Source organism: Gopherus flavomarginatus, chromosome 23 (genome assembly GCF_025201925.1).
Source record: "Gopherus flavomarginatus isolate rGopFla2 chromosome 23, rGopFla2.mat.asm, whole genome shotgun sequence".
Taxonomy (NCBI): domain Eukaryota; kingdom Metazoa; phylum Chordata; order Testudines; family Testudinidae; genus Gopherus; species Gopherus flavomarginatus.
In genome coordinates this window covers 12,915,948-12,936,695 of record NC_066639.1, presented here as the reverse complement: position 1 = coordinate 12,936,695, position 20,748 = coordinate 12,915,948, and the positions used below count along the sequence as shown (strand labels likewise).

Sequence of the window (20,748 nt, the reverse complement as noted above, 5' to 3'; positions counted from 1 at the left end):
TGTCATCTCCCCTATCTATATCTATCGGTCCCCTTTCTGCTGATCATGCTTTCCTTCTCAGTCCGTGCTCCCCTGTAAACCTTTTAGGAAAGGATCTGTTGTGCAAACTTCATTGCACTATCTTTTGCTCTCCAGACGGGGTCTTTTTAGAGGTCCCTGACCCGGCTCATAATGAGGTTTTAGGTCTACTCCAAATTGATCCAGCCTCAGATCGGGAACCCGACCCCAGTCCTTCCTTGTTGCAACAGGAACTACTGGCAAGGGTACCCCCTTCACTGTGGGCTGAGCATACCAACCAAGTAGGACGCATTTGTTCTGCTCAACCTGTCAAAATTCGTCTCAATCCAAGCAAACCTCTTCCTAGAGTCCGGCAATACCCCCTCTCTCAGCAAGCTGAGGAGGGAATTCGTCCGGTTCTTTCTGCTTTGCTTAAACAGGGAGTCATAGTTCCGACAGTGAGTGAATGTAATACTCCCATTTTACCTGTCCGAAAACCCGGGAAAAATACCTGGCGATTTGTACAGGATTTGCGTGCTATTAATGCTGCTGTCCTCCCAACTTTCCCGGTGGTTCCAAATCCTGCTACTATTCTCTCTTGTATACCTCCCACTGCTCAGTACTTTTCTGTGATAGATTTGCGCTCTGCTTTCTTTTCTATTCCTATTCATGTGGATAGCCAGTTTCTTTTTGCGTTTACTTATCAGGGAGCTCAGTATACTTGGACCAGACTACCCCAAGGTTATACTGAGTCCCCTACTATCTTCTCTCAAATCTTAAAGAAAGATCTGGATGATATCTCTTTTCCAAATGGGTCTGTCCTAGTTCAGTATGTAGATGATTTGTTGCTTGCTTCTGACTCTTTGGAAGCTTCAAAAGCGGATACATTGGTTTTGTTGCAAGCCTTAGCTCAAAAGGGTCATAAGGCTTCAAAAGAAAAATTACAACTCTGTCTCCCTGTAGTGCATTATCTGGGTCATGATATTTCTGCAGGAAAACGCGCTTTGTCTCTTTCGCGGGTGCAGGCAATTCAAAAAATCCCCAGGCCAATTACAAAAAAGCAGCTTAGGGGATTCTTGGGAATGGCAGGCTACTGTAGGCAATGGATTCTGGGTTATGCGTCTCTTGTACGGCCCTTACAAAATTTAACTCTTAATAAGTTCTCTGATCCTATTCCCTGGCCCACGGAAGCAGAGGAAGCGTTTCAACAAATCAAAATCGCTTTAACTAAAGCCCCTGCTCTCGGTTTACCTGATTATAAAAAACCATTTACTCTTTTCTGTCATGAAAGAGAAGGCTCAGCCCAGGGTGTTCTCACTCAAACCCACGGAGAAAAACACAGACCCATAGCCTACTTTAGTTCCTCATTAGACCCGGTAGCAGCTGGGCTACCCCCCTGCCTCCGGTCTGTTGCCGCAGCTGCAATCTTAGTTGAAGCCTCCGCCTCCCTAGTTCTTGACAGTCCGTTAACTGTTGCAGTTCCTCATGCTGTCACCGCTCTCTTAACTAAAGGCAAAACACAGCATCTTTCAAATTCCAGACTCACCAAGTATGAAATGCTTCTTTTAAATGCTGCAAATGTTACTTTGGCTAGGTGCCCAGTACTAAATCCTGTTTCTCTTCTCCCCACGGCAACCGATGGGGAACCCCATGATTGCTTATCTGTAACTGCTGAATTATCTGCTCCTAGACCTGATCTGCAGGATATTCCCCTGCAAAACCCAGAGCTGATTTATTATGTGGATGGTTCTTGCTTAAGGAATGCGGAAGGACAACTAGTAGCAGGCTATGCTGTATGCAATCAACAAAGTGTCATAGAAGCATTCTCCCTCCCTTCAGTAAAATCGGCTCAAGTTGCTGAACTATTTGCCCTTACTCGAGCCTGCTGCTTGGCAACCGGAGTGTCTGTTACTATTTACACTGATTCTAGATATGCTTTTGGAGTAGTACATGATTATGGGCAACTGTGGAAATATAGGGGATTTCTTACTTCTACCGGAGCCCCTATTAGCCACGGCCCATGTGTCAATGCTCTTTTATCTGCTTTACAGTTACCTTCTGCTATTGCTGTAGTTAAATGTGCCACCCATAAAAAACCCCATGACGATGTTACTCGAGGAAATGCACTGGCGGACGCCTCCGCCAGGCGAGCGGCCCTTTCCGGGTCTCCGGCTCCTATCGAAATATCTGCTCTTTACATGTCCCAGCCCGTCCCTTCAGTTGACTCCTTACAGGATCTAACACTCATACAGGAGTCAGCATCAGAGGATGAGAAAGATTGCTGGAGACAGTTCGGGTGTTCCAAACATCCAAAGGATGCCTTGTGGTATGCTCCAGACGGCCGCCTGGTGGCACCTTTGGCTATACTCCCACACCTTGCCAGGCTAGCCCACGGGTTAGCCCACGTAGGCAAGGAGGGAATGATTGCTTCTGTATCTAAGCACTGGTATGCTCCAAAGTTTACGAGCCTTGCCCAGCAATACTGCCAAACATGCCCTATCTGTATGGCATATAACAATGGGCGACCGGTTCGAACCACCCAGGCAGCACACCCGCCACCCTGGGGACCGTTTGTAAACATCCAAATAGACTTCATAAATATGCCTAAGTGTTGTTCGTATGAATACGTGCTTGTGTGCGTATGCATGTATTCTGGGTGGGTGGAAGCTTACCCATGTGCTAAGGCAGACTCAACCACTGTAGCAAAAAAGTTGCTCAAAGAATTTATTCCTCGTTTTGGTATCCCTGTCTCAATTAACAGTGACAGAGGAACCCATTTTACAGGTCAAATCACTCAACAAATCTGTAAGGCCCTCCATGTGGACCAACGTTTACACTGTGCTCACCATCCTCAGAGCGCGGGAGCAGTGGAACGGAAAAATGGGGATCTAAAAAACAAGTTAGCAAAACTGTGTGCGGAAACAGGCCTCAAGTGGCCAGATGCACTCCCTCTGGCATTAATGCAAATGAGAAACACTCCCATGCGTAAGCATGGATTGTCTCCTCATGAGATTCTCATGGCTAGACCAATGAGGATGCCAGTATCCCCGCCTCTGCCCCCTAACTCCCAAAATTTGCACCTCTGTGATGAAAATGTACTAGAGTATTGCAAAGCGCTAATGAGACATGTTAGATTTATCCATTCACAGGTCCAAAGTGCCCTACCCGATCCAGCTGAAACTGCATGCCATCCTTTGGAACCTGGCGACTGGGTTTGCTGTAAGGTATTCCAACGAAAATCCGCCTTGGAGCCCAGGTGGAGAGGTCCATTCCAGGTCTTACTAACCACCCATACTGCAGTGAAGTGCCAAGGACTCCCAAATTGGGTACACGCATCTCAATGCAAAAAGGTAACGCCTCCTTTGGATCTCCCCGGTGCCCCGCTTGTTCCACAGCCTCAGCCGGCAACGTCAGCAGGTGAACCTGAGCAAGAACCCAAGTATTGCCTTCGAAGTCGGCAGGTCGTATAAAGCATCATGACCGATCCACAAACCAAGATAAAACAGACTGCACGAGTGCGGAAATGGCTATTGCCTTCTCTCTGTTTTATCACCATCTTAATGTTTCTCCTGAACATTTATGACTCTTACTTACTCTCAGTTGCTGCCCGAAAGACTACTTCACTGCGCTTCCTGTCAACAGTCAAGCCGAAAGTGAAAATAACCACTCCACACTACCCAATGTGTGGGATCGCAGCCAAGGGAAAAGAAAAATTCACTCCTCATTCTGCTTTGTGTAGCAGACAAAACCTTGCTACCAAACAAAGAGGAAGAGTAAAAAGGTCTCAGGAAACCTCCACCGTTAAACCAAAGACTCTTACTATAGAGGACGTTAAAAATTGGCCATGGTATAAAAGACGTTACGTAATGTGGTATCAGGGAGGAACTTGTGGTTATGCAACATGGTCTTGTGGGATACACTGGCTATTGGGATTTATCCCTAGTGCAGGTCAATGCCGCCCAGGTCAGGTCCCCTGGCCATGTCACATTATTCCAGAATTATTAGACCACCCCCACACCTCCCCTGTTCCCCCCACGGTCCCTCCTCTGAGTAATCCACCCATAGTAACCTCATCCATTAATATCTCGGACAGTCGTACCCCTCCTGAGCCCCAGACAGATCCATACTTACCCAAGACCTCAACTGTTAGACAGTGGCCTAGGCCCTCTTCCACTGGTAATTTGTTTTCTTACTGTCTAACCAAGTTAATTTTCTCCTCGCAGGGTCAGGTATATGAACGATATATTAAGTGGAATGCATTTGGTATGGTGTATCTTAGTTATCGTAATGTAACCTCTTATATTAATTATACAGGAGAGCCTGACCAATCTAACATTTTCATAGATACATGGGACACTGACCATGATATAGATCTTGTACTAGTCCCAGGTACATGCTGGCCTCTTTATGGTAAGGGTCCCGAATGTTTTGTAGTCGCTCATGCCACCATAACTAATGTCACCGTTAACAAAATGTGTTTAGCCACTGTAGGGTTTGTTTGTGCCCAGGACATTCCCATTACTGCAAATCTGTCCTGTACATTGCTTCAATATACCCCTTCACACTCAATTGATATCACCCTGGCCAAAGAAGGCATTCAGGTTCAGAACCAACAATTATGGTATGAGCCTACTGAAAACCCTCATTTATCAGGGTTCAGATGGACAATCCTAAATGCTACCTTGGGAACTGTCCATTTCTCCATACCCCTCACCCATTTCCAAATTACAAGTACTTATTCTAATTGCTCTAAGGGTGCTGCTATACGCCTGTTGGAGCAACAGGCTAGACTTGCAGAGAGTAGGAAAAGAAGGGATATTGTTAACACTCTGCTGCATGGTGCTAACACTGCAGCATCAGCCTGGACTATATACAAAACGCAGGAACATGAAAGTCATCTGGGACAATTAGACCAAGCTCAGGGGTTTATTTCCGGGGCTCAAATTACTGAGGAGAAGGCCGGTATAGGCGCACTCCACACTATTTCGGCACTAAGCGTTGTTACCCACCCTACTCACCCAAATGATCCACCAGGTTGCTACGTCAGGAAAGGCATTGCAGTGGGATCAAGCATGTTCAGAAGTACAGGACTATCTCAATACTATTCTTTTCTCTTTACGCAAGGACCTTGAACAGCAGCGCTGGCCCACTGCCCTTACTAATGCATCCGGTATCCCCCTCGATTTGTGGCCATGGAGGCTTACGTGGAAGTTCTCTAAATGGAGATGTTGACGCTCACAATGTTCCTTCCGGGCTTATGGACCCGTGAAAGGATTTTGGGCCCCCACTTACCGTATCCTTCCAGGCCCTTGGGGCGGTTGTTTGTGGGACTGGGTAATTCATCGAGATGTTTGGGAAATTAAACCTCCTGGCGGTCCTAACCGCTTCTTAATTGGTGCCCTGGCTATAGCCCCTGACCTTTGGATAGGTCTAGGTGATCTCTGGACCTATTGGCCTTTGCAGCCCCCGCAACTGCAATGCTTTAGGAAACTACACCCAGGAGAGGTAGTAACTGTTCACCACCGAGTATGTTGGGAAGGCCCTGGCACTTTACAAGATCTAGCTTCCCATAACTTACTGTCTGCTAACAGCAGCTGCGTTCATGTTAATTCTTCAATCATACATGATGTGGCTTTTAATCTCCACACTAGCTCAGGCATTCACAACATTTACTGGCCCGCAGAAAAAGACTATCAGGTTTATTTAGAATTCCAGGTTCCCTTCGACTGGACCTCTGTTGTCCCTGACCGATTTCACTCATTGCTATCCTTCCTACCAGAAATTCAGTCTATTTCACATTTACAAACCCAAATTCACTATTTAGAAACTGTCTACCAGGAAGCTTTAAATGCCCTCCAAACGGTTCATTTAGTCTCTACCCTCTGTGTTAAAGGTGATGTTCTGTGTCAATTCACAAAAAGTTTTCAATCACCCCAAAAACACCCTTGGTATGTATGGCTTCTTTTCACCATTGGTACAATGGCCTTTGTATGTATTTGCTGTTGGTGTTGCTGTAATTGCTGGGCGCATTGTACTTGCCCTAGTACCCCTTCCCGTTCCTATCCCCCTCCACGATTGGTTTCTCTTCACCCTGTCAGACCCGAACCGTATTACACACCCACCAATGTCAATAATGATATTTGTGTTACTTTCAGAACTAGCCTCTCTGATAACATTCAGACCCCTTCCCACGCTCCCCAGGAAGGTAACCCTGGCCAAGAAACAGTGGATCAGGAAACAATCGAACAAATTGCCCAGGAACTTATGAATATCCCCCTATCAGATATTAATGAAGTGTTTGCTGATGTGGGGGGCCCACTAACAGCAAACAAAGGAGGGAATTGATAAAGAAAAATAACCCCAGGCCCAAAAGCCAGGTCTTGATGCTGCTATAAATTACATCAAGACAGTAGGCCTCCATCATACTAACATATAGTAAAGTAAGAAAAGCTGATTTTCCACTAACTCTCCTGAGGCTCACTCTCTGATTTCTCTATACACTACTATTATCACACTATTATGCTATTAAAATGCTGCCTTTAAGGGACTAGACTAATATAAAGTCCCTTGAATTACTACTGAAATAGATTAACAACTGCTAGGCCACTATAGTTTATTAAGAAGCTTGTGCACGCATAAAAATAACCTCAATGTACTTGGCCAAAGGAACAAACATGTATTTTTGAACCCAAGTTCCTCAAATTTTGCTTGGGAGCACAGCTGCAGAAACCGCAAGTAGGTGGACACCAGGTGCCAAGATCCTGACAAACAAAACAACCTGTAAAAAGGGGAAGTTGCAAAGGGCAAGCTTGCAAAATTAGCTTATTTTATATGTTTTTAGGAAATGGTGTCATTGTATTAACCAAATATGGTATATTCGGATGCATGAGTTCATATGCTAATGTGCGGTTTTTGGCTATATAAACCCAGGTACCACTGCTGTAAGGTAGAGCGACTTCCCCTTGCTAGGGGACTTTGTCGTCTCTCCCTGCATATATGCTTGTATTCTCTGATTAATCAATAAAGGAGCCTCAGGCTGTCTGATCAACTCAACTGAGTGGTGGTCCTTTTCCACGACACTTGGAAGCCAATGCAAGGCAAACACAGGCCAATACAATGCTGTACACACACACGCTGGGCTTGGGGTTAAGGGGGGAGGCAAGAATTCAAACAATCTGGGTTCAGTTCCCAGTTTTGCCCCAAATTCTCCATGCAAACTTGAGCAAATTACTTCAGCTCTCTGAGCTTCAGTTTCCCCATCTGTAAAATGGAGATTCGCCTCCCACCATTGGCCTATTTAGCCTTTGAGATTTTTGTGGCAAGGGCCTGTCACTGTGGGCATGTTGACACTGCAGTCGGACACCGGCGGCTGGCCTGTGCCCGCTGACTTGGGCTCACATGGCTCAGGCTGCAGGGCTGTTTAATTGTGGTGTCCATGTTCCGGCTGGGCCTGCAGCCCAAGGTCTGGCACCCTCTCACCTCGCAGGGTCCTACAGCCTGGCTCCAGCCTGAGCCCAGACACCTGCACTGCAATTAAACAGCCGCTTCGCCTGCGAGCCATGAGCCTGAGTCAGCTGGCATGGGCCAGCTGGGGGGTTTTAAAGGCAGGGTAGAGATACCCTTGGTGTCTGTTCAGCACCTGTCACAATGGGCACCCTGATCTTGGTCAGTGTCTGTGCAGAGCCCTGCACAACAGGGGGCTGGACCTCAGTTGGGGCTCTGCAAACCCCAGCATTACAGGATCCTGAATTTTGTTTGGGGTCCCTGGAGCATCTGGCAAAATGTGGGGGCAGGATCTCTGTCAGGGTCAGTGCAGTGCCTAGTACAGTGGTGAGGCGTGATCTGGGTTGGGATCAGGGCAATGCCAGACCCAACGGGGACACAGATCTCAGTCGAGGTCGCTGAAGTGCCCAGCACAATGGATGCAGCAGTTTGGGTCGCAGTCGTACGCTGCCTGGCACAAGGGGGGCCATGATCTCAGTCCAGGTTTCAATTTTACCTGGCACAACAGTGAGGTCTGATCTCACCTGGGGTCTCTTCAGCGCCTGGGAGAACAGGGCCCAGATCTCATTTGAGGTCTCTGCAGCGCCTGGCAGAACAAGGTCATGGTCAGTACGATAAGAGCTCTGATCTCAGTCACACACCTGGAGAGAAAAGCGGGAAGATGTTCGAGAATTTGATATCAGTATTTCAGAACTGAGGAGATAATGGGGCACAAACTAAATATTTGCCGATATAAGGGACAAGCATCAACAGGCGGGGAGATTTCATGTCACCATTCAACCATTTAAGAGAAAAGAGGGGAAATTTGAGGGGATTATACAGGGATATTGAATCAACAACAGAATGGGATGGGATGGATTCTTCTTGCCTCATATTCACGTGGCTGGCAGGGAGCCCTGGATGATGTGGCTTTCACAGGGGAAAGGAGCGGGGCAGAGCCAGAGCATCACTGGCTGTGGGGAGGGGCTGGCAATGGGGTCTGGGAATGTGACCAGCAGGTGCTGGGGAGGGTGGAGTAGCTGGACTAGGAAACCTGGGGCCGGGTCGTCTCCTTGGGGGACACTTGCTCCTCCCTCCCCTTCCTGGCCCTTCCCACGTTCTGTTGCCAGCAGAGAGGGGCCCCCCAGCCCAGCCCAGAGGTGTCCCTGTCTCAGGGCCCCCCCAGCCTCTGCCCAGTTCAGAAATCACTCGGGGGAACCATTTCCCACCCGCACAAGGACAAATCCCTGCAGGTGAAAATGGGGGGAAACACCCCAAACCTGAGATCTGAACTGGCCATTGGCGAAGGGCAGAGAAAATGGGGCACAATGGGGGGAGGGGAACAGGGAACTTCTCAGGGTTTGGGGGAGGGGGGGTCACCCTGGGTGCTGCTCGTTGCTCTCTAGGGAGAAAGGGGGCAGGACGGGAGAGGAGGGGGGTCCCCACGGGGGGGGGCAGCGATAAATCCGAGGGGATCTCAGCCCCCCCCTTTCTCTCCCCGCTCCTCGGGGGTCACCTGCTCTCCCCCCCCCCCCCGGCCATGTCCGGGCTGCACAGACATTTCCCCCCCGCCCCTTTCCCAGCCCCCGCCCGGCCCCACGCAGGGACCCCAGTGAGGCCAGGACCCTCCCCCCGCGGGGCCCCAGGGCAGAGCCGGGCCGGGCGCGGGGGTGTTAATGAAGGGCTCTCCCGCCGCGATCTGCGCATGCTCAGATCCCCCACAGCACAAACCCTTCTCCGGCCCCGGGAGAGGCTCCAACGGCCCCGCGCGAGCCAGGCAGAGCCGCAGCGGCCCACGCGCGTGTGGAGCTCGGCTTCTTCTCTCCCACTTAACGTCACTTCCGGTCCAGGGAGAGTCAGGAACTACATCTCCCAGCCTGCCCCGGGGCCACTTCCGCTCTCTCCAGCCCAGGGAAGGGAGGTCCCCGGGGCCAGCCTGACTCTCCCCCCACCACTCATCATTTCCCCTGGCCGCGCCTCCTCCCCCAGCCTTTCAGTCGTCACACCGGCAGCGAGGCCATGGCCGGCGCCGGGAGCGCAGCGCGGGGGCTGCTCCAGCCCTGCAGGCCTTGGGGCAGCGCGGTGGGGCCGGGGACACGCGTGGGGCGAACACGCTCGTTCTGTGGGTGGTCGGGGTTGGGGTGTGGAGGGGCGGTTATTAGGTGGGGTTATTACGTCACAAGCCCCCCCCAGCTCTGCTGCTCCCCGGAAAAAGGCTGGGGGGAGGGTCTGAGAGGGGGCGGGGCCGGGGGAAATGATGAGTGGTGGGGGGAAGGTCAGGCTGGTCCCGTGGATCTCCCTTCCCTGAGCTGGAGAGAGCGGAAGCGCCCCCGGGGCAGGCTGGGAGATGTAGTTCCTGACTCTCCCTGGACCGGAAGTGACGCTGGGTGGGAGAGAAGAAGCCGAGCTGCAAACGCGCGCGGGCGGCTCCGGCTCTGCCTGGCTCGCGCGGGGCCGTTGGAGCCTCTCCCGGGGCCGGAGAAGGGTTTGTGCCGTGGGGGCTCTGGGCATGCGCAGATCGCGGCGGGAGAGCCCTTCAGTAACCCCCCGCGGGGGGGGAGGGGCCCGGGGCCCGGCCCCACTGGGGTCCCTGCGTGGGGCTGGGGGGTGAGACCGGGCTGGGGGGCTGGGAAAGGGGCGGGGGGGAAATGTCTGTGCAGCCCGGACATGGCCGGGGGGGGGGAGAGCAGGTGACCCCCGAGGAGCGGGGAGAGAAAGGGGGGGGCTGAGATCCCCTCGGATTTACCGCTGCCCCCCCCGTGGGGACCCCCCTCCTCTCCCGTCCTGCCCCCTTTCTCCCTAGAGAGCAACGAGCAGCACCCAGGGTGACCCCCCCTCCCCAAACCCCTGAGAAGTTCCCTGTTCCCCTCCCCCCATTGTGCCCCATTTTCTCTGCCCTTCGCCAATGGCCAGTTCAGATCTCAGGTTTGGGGTGTTTCTCCCATTTTCACCTGCAGGGATTTGTCCTTGTGTGGGTGGGAAATGGTTCCCCCGAGTGATTTCTGAGCTGGGCAGAGGCTGGGGGGCCCTGAGACAGGGACACCGCTGGGCTGGGGGGCCACTCTGCTGGCAACAGGGCGTGGGAAGGCCCAGGAAGGGGAGGGAGGAGCAAGTGTCCCCCATGGGGATGGGCCCAGCCCCAGGTTTCCTTGTCCAGCTACTCCCCCCTCCCCAGCACCTGCTGGTCACATTCCCAGACCCCACTGCCAGCCCCTCCCCACAGCCAGAGACCTTCTGACTCCAGCCCCGCTCCTTTCCCCTGTGAAAAGACATCACCCAGGGCTCCCTCCTGGCCCTGCGAGTGTGAGGCAAGAAGAATCCGTCCCATTCTGTTGTTAGTTCAATATCCCTGTATAATCCCCTCCAATTTCCCCTCTTTTCTTTTGAACTGTTGAATGGTGACATAAAATCTCCCCACATGTTGGTGCTTGTCCCTTATATTGGCAAATATTTAGTTTGTGCCCCATTTTCTCCTCAGTTGTGAAATACTGATATCAAATTCTCGAAAATCTTCCCACTTTTCTCTCCAGGTGTGTGACTGAGATCAGGGCTCCTATCGTACTGAGCGTGGCCCTGTTCTGCCAGGCACTGAAGAGACCCCAGGTGAGATCAGACCCCACTGTTGTGCCAGGTAAAACTGAGACCTGCACCGAGATCACGATCCCCCTTGTGCCAGGCAGCGCACAACTGTGACCCAAACCGCTGCCTCCATTGTTCTGAGCACTTCAGAGACCTCATCTGAGATCTGTGTCACCATTGGGCCTGGCGTTGCACTGACCCTAACAAAGATCACACCCCACCACTGTACTGTGCACTGCACAGACCCTGACAGAGATCCTGCCCCCACATTTTGCCAGTTGCTGCAGGGGCCCTAAACAAAATCAAGGATCCTGTAATGCTGGGAGTTGCTGAGTTCCCAACTGAGATCAGTCTTCCAGTTGTGCAGGGCTCTGCACAGACACTGACCAAGATCAGGGTGCCCATTGTGACAGGTGCAGAAAAGACACCAAGGGTATCTCTACCCTGCTCTTAAAACCCCCCCCCCCCACTGGCCCATGCCAGCTGACTCAGGCTCAGGCGAAGGGGCTGTTAATTGCAGTGTCGATGTCCTGGCTCGGGCTAGAGCCAGGCTGTAGGACCCTGTGAGGTGGGAGGATGCCAGACCCTGGGCTGCAGCCCCAGCCGGAACATGGACACCACAATTCAACAGCCCCACAGCCTGAGCAGTGTGAGCCCAAGTCAGCGGGCACGGGCCAGCCACCAGTGTCTGACTGCAGTGTTGACATGGCCACAGGGGCAGAGAGGCCTTGCCACAAAAAACTCAAAGGCTAAATAGACCAATGGTGGGAGGCGACTCTCCATTTTACAGATTGGGAAACTGAAGCTCAGAGAGCTGAAGTAATTTGCTCAAGTTTGCATGGAGAATTTGGGGCAAAACTGGGAACTGAACCCAGATTGTTTAAATTCTTACCTCTCCCCTTATCCACAAGCCTAGCGTGTGTGTACACAGTGTTGGTTTGGCCTGTGTTTGCCTTGCATTGGCTTCCAAGGGAGACTGTGGAATTTCCTTCACTGGAGGTTTTTAAGACCAGGTTAGAGATACACCAGTCTGGGAATGTCTAGGGATACTTGGTTCTGCCTCAGCACAGGAGGCTGGAGTAGACGACCTCTCAAGATCCCTTCCAGGCCTGCATTGAAATAATTCTCTTTTGTGCTGTGTCCTGTTCTACACTGAGCTGTTTTGCATGGTGCCTTTTGGAACTATGATGCACCATGTTGTGTTGCATAGTTTTATGATGCGTTGTTTTGCCTTATCTTGTTTGGTGCCTGTGTTATGTTGGTTTGAGTTGAGCTATTTTGCATTGTGTACTTTTGTCCTAAGATGTATTAGTTTGCATTGTGTTGCTTTCTTCTCCTTAGTATTGTGTCCTTTTATGCTGTGCAATGTAGTTTTTAGTTTTGTTGTTTTTTGAATGGCCTGACATCATGTTGTTGTGGGGTTTTTCTCTGTATGTTGTTTTATACGTATATATCGCATAGCATCCTTGAAATGTAGGGCTAGATAAGCCCTCGAGATGTCATCAAGTCCAGCTCTCTCTGCTGAGGACCAAGTATATGTTGATTATCTCTGACAGAGGTTTGTCCTACCTGTCCTACCTGTTCTGAACTAGCTCAGCTCTGGTGACACACACACAGATTTTAGTGGTGAGCAGCTGTGGAGAGAGAGGAGACCCCAGCTGTGGAGAGAGAGGAGACCCCAGTGAGTGGGCAGCTGGGTAAAGAGACTAAAGTTGGGAGGAGAAACATTAATGTGTGCAAGGTCTGTGACAGAGCTAGAACTAGATCCCAGTTGTAGTTCCACCGTACTGCTGTTTTGGGCACTGAAGGTCTCTGCCACCCTGGTGTTTTAGGCACTGGTGCAGACCCTTAGTACAGACAGAATTTACACTAGTGCACTCTGTCACTGGTGCACCAAGTCCCTGTTTGAAGGCTTGAAGTGGTGGAGTGAGAGGGGCAGTGACCTCACAGAGGCCTGGGGCTGGCTGACCAGTGCAGCTGGTAAAGGAGGGGCAGCAGTGAGTGCTGGAGGTATGAGCCAGGAGTACAGCCCCACAGGACTGCACACTGACTTCTCCTGACCCGTGACACACACACCCAGCTGTGTGCAGGAACCGCAGCTGAGCTGCCCTGCCAAGACAGCCTGTGCATCCACGGACAAACCACCTCTTCCTGCAGCCTAATACAATGGGGTGTGGGGACCTTTCCAAGCTGCGGGTGATGTGGCTCTGGCGTTAACGGGGTATGTTCCTGGCTCTGTCCCTGACCTGCTTGGTGACCTTGGGGAAGTCACAGCCACTCTCTGTTTTCCTCCTAACCATTGTCTACTTGGATTGTGATCTCTTTGGGGCAAGGACTGTCCCTCTCTGTCTGTGCAGTGCCCAGCAGAATGGGGGTGCTGATCTCAGTCAGGGTCTCTGCCACGTGCTGCACGATGGGGCTCTAATCTCCCTCTGTGTCTATGCAACACAAAGCACAGTTTATAGACTCACAGACCTTAAGGGCAGAAGGTAGAGGTGTATTTCAGATGAGGTCTTATCGGTGCCTTTTATAACAGTACTAACCCTTTCATGTGTCTGCTGGAAATACCTCACCTGATGTATCCTAGGACTGCGTTAACCTATTTCACGGCTGCATCACTTTGGCAGCTCATAATGATCCTGTGATCAACCAATACACCCAGGTCTTTCTCCTCCTCTGTCACTTCCAATTGATAAATCCCCAGTTTATTGCAAAATTATGCACTTGGAGACTAACAACTAGAATTTGTGCACTGTTCATTTTCATCCCATTTCTATTACTCCAGCTTTCAAGGACATGCAGATTTTCTTGTATGATTTTCCTGTCCTCCTCCATATTGACAATCCCTCCCGGCTTTGTGTCCCACTCCCACTTCTTGTGCCAAGAGCACTAATAAAAGTGTTGAGTAAGATTGGTCCCAAGACTGATCTGAGGAACTCCACTAGTAACTTCCTCCAGCCTGACAACTCACCGTTCAATATGACCCCCTTGTAGACTCCCCTTGAACTAATTCTTTATTGACCTTTCAGTTCTCATATTAATCCCCATCTTCTCCAATTTAACGAATAGTTTCCCATGTGGAACTGTATCAAAGACCTCACTGACATCCAGATCAGGTTTCTGTGGCACGATCTACCTTTTGTAACACCATGTTTTATTTATTTATAGTGCTGAAGACTGGGAGGAAGTGTTAGCAATAGGCTGAGAATGGCCATGTGGAGGTAGGGGAGGGGATGGCAGACAGTGGGAAGGTGGGGAGGGGATGCGGCATTGGAGGTGTATCTGGGAATGTGTTTTGTAGGAGTCCATGTCTCTGCTCCCTGTGGCCGTGGTGCATTCCGTACCAAAGCAGCATGTCAGCAGAGCAGACGCACACACCGTAGCTCTGCCTGGAACACGCAGCATTCACTGCCAGACGGGCTGGGCGATTTTTAAGGGGCTGATATGCCTGGCTGGGATGGATTCCCTTGGACGAGGGTCTGAGGCTCTCATAGTTTGAGATATTCCTTTGTGCATAGTCAGTTCTTTCCATTTATTGTTTTCCCCCTACCTATTCCCGATGCCCTTCCCTTCTTTACTTGCTTTGGTTATTTCAGTTCCAGCTTTTAAATGGGATCTAAGATTTGCAAAGCTGAATGAAAGATAAAACAAACAGAACCATTTGAATGTTGGCCCATAGCTGGTAGAACTGTGCCTAGTGAAGGTCGGCTGTAATGACCGGGTTCCCTATAGCATTTTCTGGTGGGGCAGATAAAACAACCTCAAAGAGTCAAATGTGCGTTTTAGGGCAAAAGGGTTAAATGCATGAGAAATGAACTGACACTTAATTTCCATTTCTTAATGCCTAAAATTTTGACGCTCGCACCAATTTTTTTTTTAAAGCTATGCACAGCACACAGTCAAGTTAATGAATGAAAGCACACCCATTATTGACTGCTTTGTGTTGCATGAGCATCTGATTAAGCACCTAATTAAAACTGTACCAATGTAAGTGAAAACGCATCAACCCAGCTTAGCTCCAGGGTGTTCAGATGTTTCTAAATTAAATACATGGCAGAATTGTTAATGAAGAAAATGCACTGTAATGCCTCTACCCAGTCCTGTTGACTTCTTCTCCCAACCCTCCTATGAGTTCTGGCCTCTTGGTCAACTGAGCTCTCAGTCCCACTTCAGCTGTGCCCTCTCCCAGCCTAACCCATTTCTACAGCAATGTTAATCCCCCTCATCAAGGCAGGGGGCTGGCGCTGCAACCCCTAAGGTACTTGTGTTAATCACTGTCTCTCATTCTGGTGCTATTAAGATTTCAGGGAATGATTTCTCAGAATTACTCACTCTGGGAGGTGGGAGAGAGGAGAGGCTCAGGGGGTTTGGTCTTAGGGCCACGTTCAACTCTGGTAGCCTCCATGTTACCTCATCCTCCACTCTTCCCCATGTGTCTCTGCTCATGTGTCAGAGTGTCACCTTCTGATCATAATGCCACTCGCCTCAGCAGAGTTCCCAAACAGGAGCTATATGAAGAGGGGCTTACGGTACTGAGAGTGAAATACATCACAGAGAGGGAGTAATTATCCTGAAATGAAACATTCCAGTCTAGGAAGTGAAAGAATTCAAGTACTTCATTACTTAAAATTATGCTTGAAAGGATTGGATTTTTATGAATAAATTGCAGTAAATGTTGATTTCACTGTACACAGACACAGATGAAAAAATATTTATATAGGTAATATACAGAAATGCTTCTGGAGAAAGTGGAGTTTTATTTAAGGATATTTACACTATATATTTTGGGTGTGATCTTGACAATTTCTCTTTGAACAGTTATCTGATTTGGTTTTTGGAATCTCAGCAGTTACTGTAATTAAATTATTGTTGTCTGATGACCCCCATAACTTCCCACAGCTCTGAACATTGAAATTGTAAACATTGAAAAAGGGCTTAAAAATAAATATCGCTATCTGTTGAAATTAAAAGAAAGAAATAGACAAAATGAATTTTGGCAAACCCACTTAGCAGCAATTACAATATGTTAGGGGATGGAAATTGACAACTAAGGCACCAACCTTAATTCTGCCCTGTAGTGAGACCAGGCAATAGCTGTAGGGCTACGAATTAGGCATTTTAGTGTATAAAGTTCCGGATTACAAATTGGAATAATCTAAAGACACATGAGATCTTTTCCTCAGGATATCACCGTCACTGGGTTGTTTCCCTTATTGATAATTCCCAGAAGGGAACAGATTAATAACATTTTATCAGTTATGAAGTGTCCATTTCAGATTTCTGGGGAGTGTCTGTTGTTTTGCACTAGGGGCCAGGTCCTTGGAGAGACGGAACCTTGGTTTCATTTGAACTTCTCCATGCTCAGCAGCTTCTGGAATTTGCTTCAAAGTATTTACATGTTTCCCTGCCCTGTTGTTAAAAGTGCTGCTTTAGAAAGTGGGGAAGGGCAGGAACTGACTGCAGGATCAGTAGCTGAGCCCCTTAGATATTTGTAGCTTATCGGAAGGAGGACGGGGATTGGTGGGTCTCTGGGGATTTAATAATAACACACAAATATCATTGTTCTTAGTGAATTTTCATCTTCTAATTCCCATAACCCACTAATTATCCCTGGCTGCCCCCGGGAGTCTGGGGAGGGAGAACTAGTAAACTCCTGTGGCCAGTGTGGAACCTAAGGCCCAAGGACCTTTCAGTGGCTGACTTAAATGGGACAAAATCAGAGGGCCCAGACAATCTTCATCCGAGAATATTAAAGGAACTGGCGCATGAAATTGCAAGGCCGTTAGTGAGAATTTTTAATGAATCAGTACACTCAGGGGTTGTACCGTACGTCTGGAGAATTGCTAATGTAGTTCCTATCTTTAAGAAAGGGAGAAAGAGTGATCCGAGTAACTATAGGCCTGTTAGTTTGACATCTGTATTATGTAAGGTCTTGGAAAAAAATTTGAAGGAGAAAGTAGTTAAGGACATTGAGGTCAATGGTAATTGGGATAAAGTACAACATGGTTTTACTAAAGGTAGATCGTGCCAAACCAACCTGATCTCCTTCTTTGAGAAGGTGACAGACTATTTAGACAAAGGAAATGCGGTAGACCTAATTTACCTAGATTTCAGTAAGGCATTTGACACGGTTCCACATGCGGAATTATTAGTCAAATTGGAAAAGATGGGGATCAATATGAGAATTGAAAGGTGGATAAGGAACTGGTTAAAGGGGAGACTTCAACGGGTCGTACTGAAGGGTGAACTGTCAGGCTGGAAGGAGGTTACTAGTGGAGTTCCTCAAGGATCGGTTCTGGGACCAATCTTATTTAACCTTTTTATTACCGACCTTCGCAGAAAAAGCGGGAATGTGCTAATAAAGTTCGCAGATGACACAAAGCTGGGAGGTATTGCCAACACGGAGAAGGACCGGGATATCATACCGGAAGATCTGGACGACCTTGTAAACTGGAGTAAGAGTAATAGGATGAAATTTAATAGTGAAAAGTGCAAGGTCATGCACTTAGGGATTAATAATAAGAACTTTTGATATAGAATGGGGACGCATCAGTTGGAAGCAACTGAGGAGGAGAAGGACCTTGGGGTATTGGTAGATCACAGGATGACTATGAGCTGTCAATGTGATATGGCCGTTAAAAAAGCTAATGCTGTTTTAGGATGCATCAGGCGAGGTACTTCCAGCAAAGATAAGGAGGTGTTAGTACTGTTACATAAGGCGCTGGTGAGACCCCACCTGGAATACTGTGTGCAGTTCTGGTCTCCCATGTTTAAGAAGGATGAATTCAAACTGGAACAGGTTCAGAGACGGGCTACTAGGATGGTCTGAGGAATGGAAAACCTGTCATATGAAAGGAGACTCAAAGAGTTTAGTCTAGCCAAAAGAAGGCTGAGGGGGGATATGCTTGCTCTTTATAAATATATCAGAGGGATTAATATTAGGGAGGGAGAGGAATTATTTAAGCTTAGTACCAATGTAGACACAAGAACAAATGGGTATAAACTGGACACTAGAAAGTTTAGACTTGTAATTAGACGAAGGTTTCTAACCATTAGAGGAGTGAAGTTCTGGAACAGCCTTCCAAGGGGAGCAGTGGGGGCAAAAGACATATCTGTCCTTAAAATTAAGCTTGAGAAGTTTATGGAAGGGATGGTATGATGGGAGAGCCTAATTTTGGCAATTGATCTTTGATTATCGCCAGATAAGTATGCCCATTGTTCGGTGATGGAATGTTGGATGGGATCGGATCTGAGTTACTGCAGAGAATTCTTTCCTGAGTGCTGGCTGGTGAGTCTTGCCCACATGCTCAGGGTTTAGCTGATCGCCATATTTGGGTCAGGAAGGAATTTTCCTCCAGGACAGATTGGCAGAGGCCCTGGAGGTTTTTCACCTTCCCCTGCAGCGTGGTGCATGGGTCACTTGCTGGTGGATTCTCTGCAGCTTGAGGTCTTCAAACCACAATTTGAAGACTTCAATAACTCAGGCATAGGTTAGGGGTTTGTTATAGAAGTGGATGGGTAGGGTTCTGTGGCCTGCTTTGTGCAGGGGGTCGGACTAGATGATCACATTGGTCCCTTCTGACCCTAGAATCTATGAATCAAAGTCACCCAGAGTGAAATTCACTTCACTGGATAAATCCCTAGTTGCTGAGCTCTGCAGAGGGGTGGGAAGGTGAATTCCATCCCCCATTCTTGAGCATGGACCCCCCTCCAATTCTCACCCTGATCTCATACACTACCCCAACCTTCCCCTGCAGTGATGGACCCACTAACGGGAGTGAAAGCCTGTGTGCATTAATGACAGCAGCAGCTCTGGGACTCGACACATAGGGAGAAGAGATGGGAGTGAGCAGGTTATGTTTGTGCCAGGTGTGAGTTACTCATGTGGGAATTCTGCACCACTGCGTATGCACAGAATTCACGTCCAGCACAGAATTTCTTTTTTTGTCTTGAAGAAGATACTTTCTGCCTGAGAAGTGCTACAGTTCTGCCTTGCACCCACCAGAGGCCCCTGTGGCACTAGAACAGGCAGCAGCCAGCTGGGTTCATCTTGGTGGTAATTTGTTGCCCTGAGCTATACCCCAAATGGGAAGAGAGTTAGTGGGTGGAACTGGGGAGAGTCCTGAGACACGGCTGCCTCTGGGGATGGGGACAGGGTGGTTATTCTCCACTCACAAGAGGATGTGGAAAGGGCACAAGAGGAGCAAGTATCCCCTATGGAGACTGCTCAGCCCCAGGTTATCCAGTCCTGATCTCCCCTCAGACCTCTGCCTCCCACCCCCACTTCTGGGATCCCCTCCCCATACTGTCAAAATGCCCTGCTTCTAGGAGCCTTCCCCCTTGCTCTTCCTCCCTTCTGAGCAAAAGTTCTGCACTATTCCCACACTGGGAATTGAACCCCAGGCCACCTGGGTGAAAACCAGGAATCCAGATCACTAGACCACCTGGGACTGGGATTGTGCTGTTGGTCTACTAAGCCAACCCCCATGAGAGCAGCAGCGCCACCCAGCAGGGACTGCACACAGGGCTGCATTAACCCTTCAGGTGCCGAGGTTTTCCCTCTGTCCATTCCCAGCACCTGTGATCAGGAAAGAGACATCAGGGATCCCAGGTGCTGCACAGACCATGACTGAGATAGGGACCCCATATTGCGCTAGGTGCTGTACAATCCCAGGCCAACACTGGGACGCCCAGGGGGTTCCCCTCAATTTCCCTTTGTGTCTGCTACCCAACTTCTTCTGACTCCCTCTGGCTCACCCCCCACCCCCACAAAAAACTCACCTTTCCAAACAGTCCTCCTTTCCCTGCCCCCTAATTTTGCTTGCACACCCTGGGACCATCTCCTCTCTTCCTCCCTCCCCTCCCCCCGAGGTGAGCAGAGATGGAGGCAACTTCAGCCACTGTAGACAACCCCAGCGAGCGCTGCAGCCCACCCCGGGGGGTGTGTGCAAACACAGGAAGGGACCAGCTGGGAGTAGGGGGTGCTGGGAAGAAGGAGGCAGGAGAACAAAGCCTAGAGCCCGGATGCAGGGCAGCTCCGGGGGGCGGGGCTCTGGCACAGCCCAGGGGAGGGGCAGCTCATGGGGGTGGGGCTTTGGCACAAAGTGGGGGCAGGGCAGCTCCTGGGGGCGGTGCTCTGGCTCAGCTCAGGGGTGGGGCAGCTCCTGGGGGCGGGGCTCTGGGGAATTGTGATGTGGAGCCCGGGCTCAGCAGCCGCTCCCTGGTTCTCCACATGCTGCCAGCAGTGCTGGAGCTGCCCGAGCCGGAGCGGAGCCGCTGTTCTCAGCTGCAGCCAGGATCTGCCCCTGGCCTCTCTGGGATCCAAGTAGGGACAGAGACTGGGCCCCGGGGGTTCCCCTTGGTGTGGCTGGCGGGGGCGAGAGGGGAGGGGAGAAGCTGGAGCTAAGGGCGGGGGGCCAGGCGGGGGTTCGGATAGTCTCTGTGCAGCCAGGAAAGTCCAGGGGGAGAGTGTGTGTGTGTGTGTGTGTGTGTCCTGGGCACAGGTGTGCACATGGGGTGAGCCCCGGCACCCCAATCCCCTGAGCTCCGACTGGTGGTGCCTCCTCCGCTGAGCTTTTCCCTGGGGGCAGCCTGCGTGCAGCTGCGATCAGCTGTTTGCTGGGCAGGCTCCGCTCAGCTGCTCCCCCCTCCCTGCTCATCCGGGGGCTGAGTGAGTCCCCCCCCCCGTGA

At 50.1% G+C, this 20,748-nt stretch overlaps 1 protein-coding gene and 1 long non-coding RNA gene across 20 annotated transcripts in view; one reads left to right on the top strand and one right to left on the bottom strand.

The window, feature by feature from the left end:
* The window catches only part of LOC127039351 (zinc finger protein OZF-like), a 1,232,974-nt gene that overhangs the window by 28,363 nt on the left and 1,183,863 nt on the right, over positions 1-20,748 (bottom strand). For 3 of the 17 annotated variants that reach the window (XM_050932919.1, XM_050932917.1, XM_050932918.1), the window contains exons 1-2: positions 9,211-9,430; positions 8,025-8,141 (exon numbers count right to left, since the gene is read on the bottom strand). The exons of 11 other annotated variants lie outside the window; for them this stretch is intronic. The gene's annotated coding sequence lies outside the window, so the exon portion shown is untranslated. Of the gene's footprint in view, positions 1-8,024; positions 8,142-9,210; positions 9,431-20,748 lie in introns of those variants that run through there. 3 more of the 17 variants (XR_007770949.1, XR_007770950.1, XR_007770951.1) reach the window with 3 other exon arrangements.
* LOC127039478 (uncharacterized) lies at positions 9,766-16,517 on the top strand. Of its 3 annotated transcripts, none has more exons than XR_007771009.1 (3): positions 9,766-9,964; positions 11,010-11,110; positions 14,360-16,517. It is a non-coding gene; the product is annotated as an uncharacterized LOC127039478 (long non-coding RNA). The 3 variants fall into 3 exon arrangements; XR_007771008.1 differs by having other exon boundaries at positions 9,769-9,964; positions 11,010-11,082; XR_007771007.1 differs by lacking the exon at positions 14,360-16,517 and adding an exon at positions 14,227-14,294 and having other exon boundaries at positions 9,769-9,964; positions 11,010-11,082.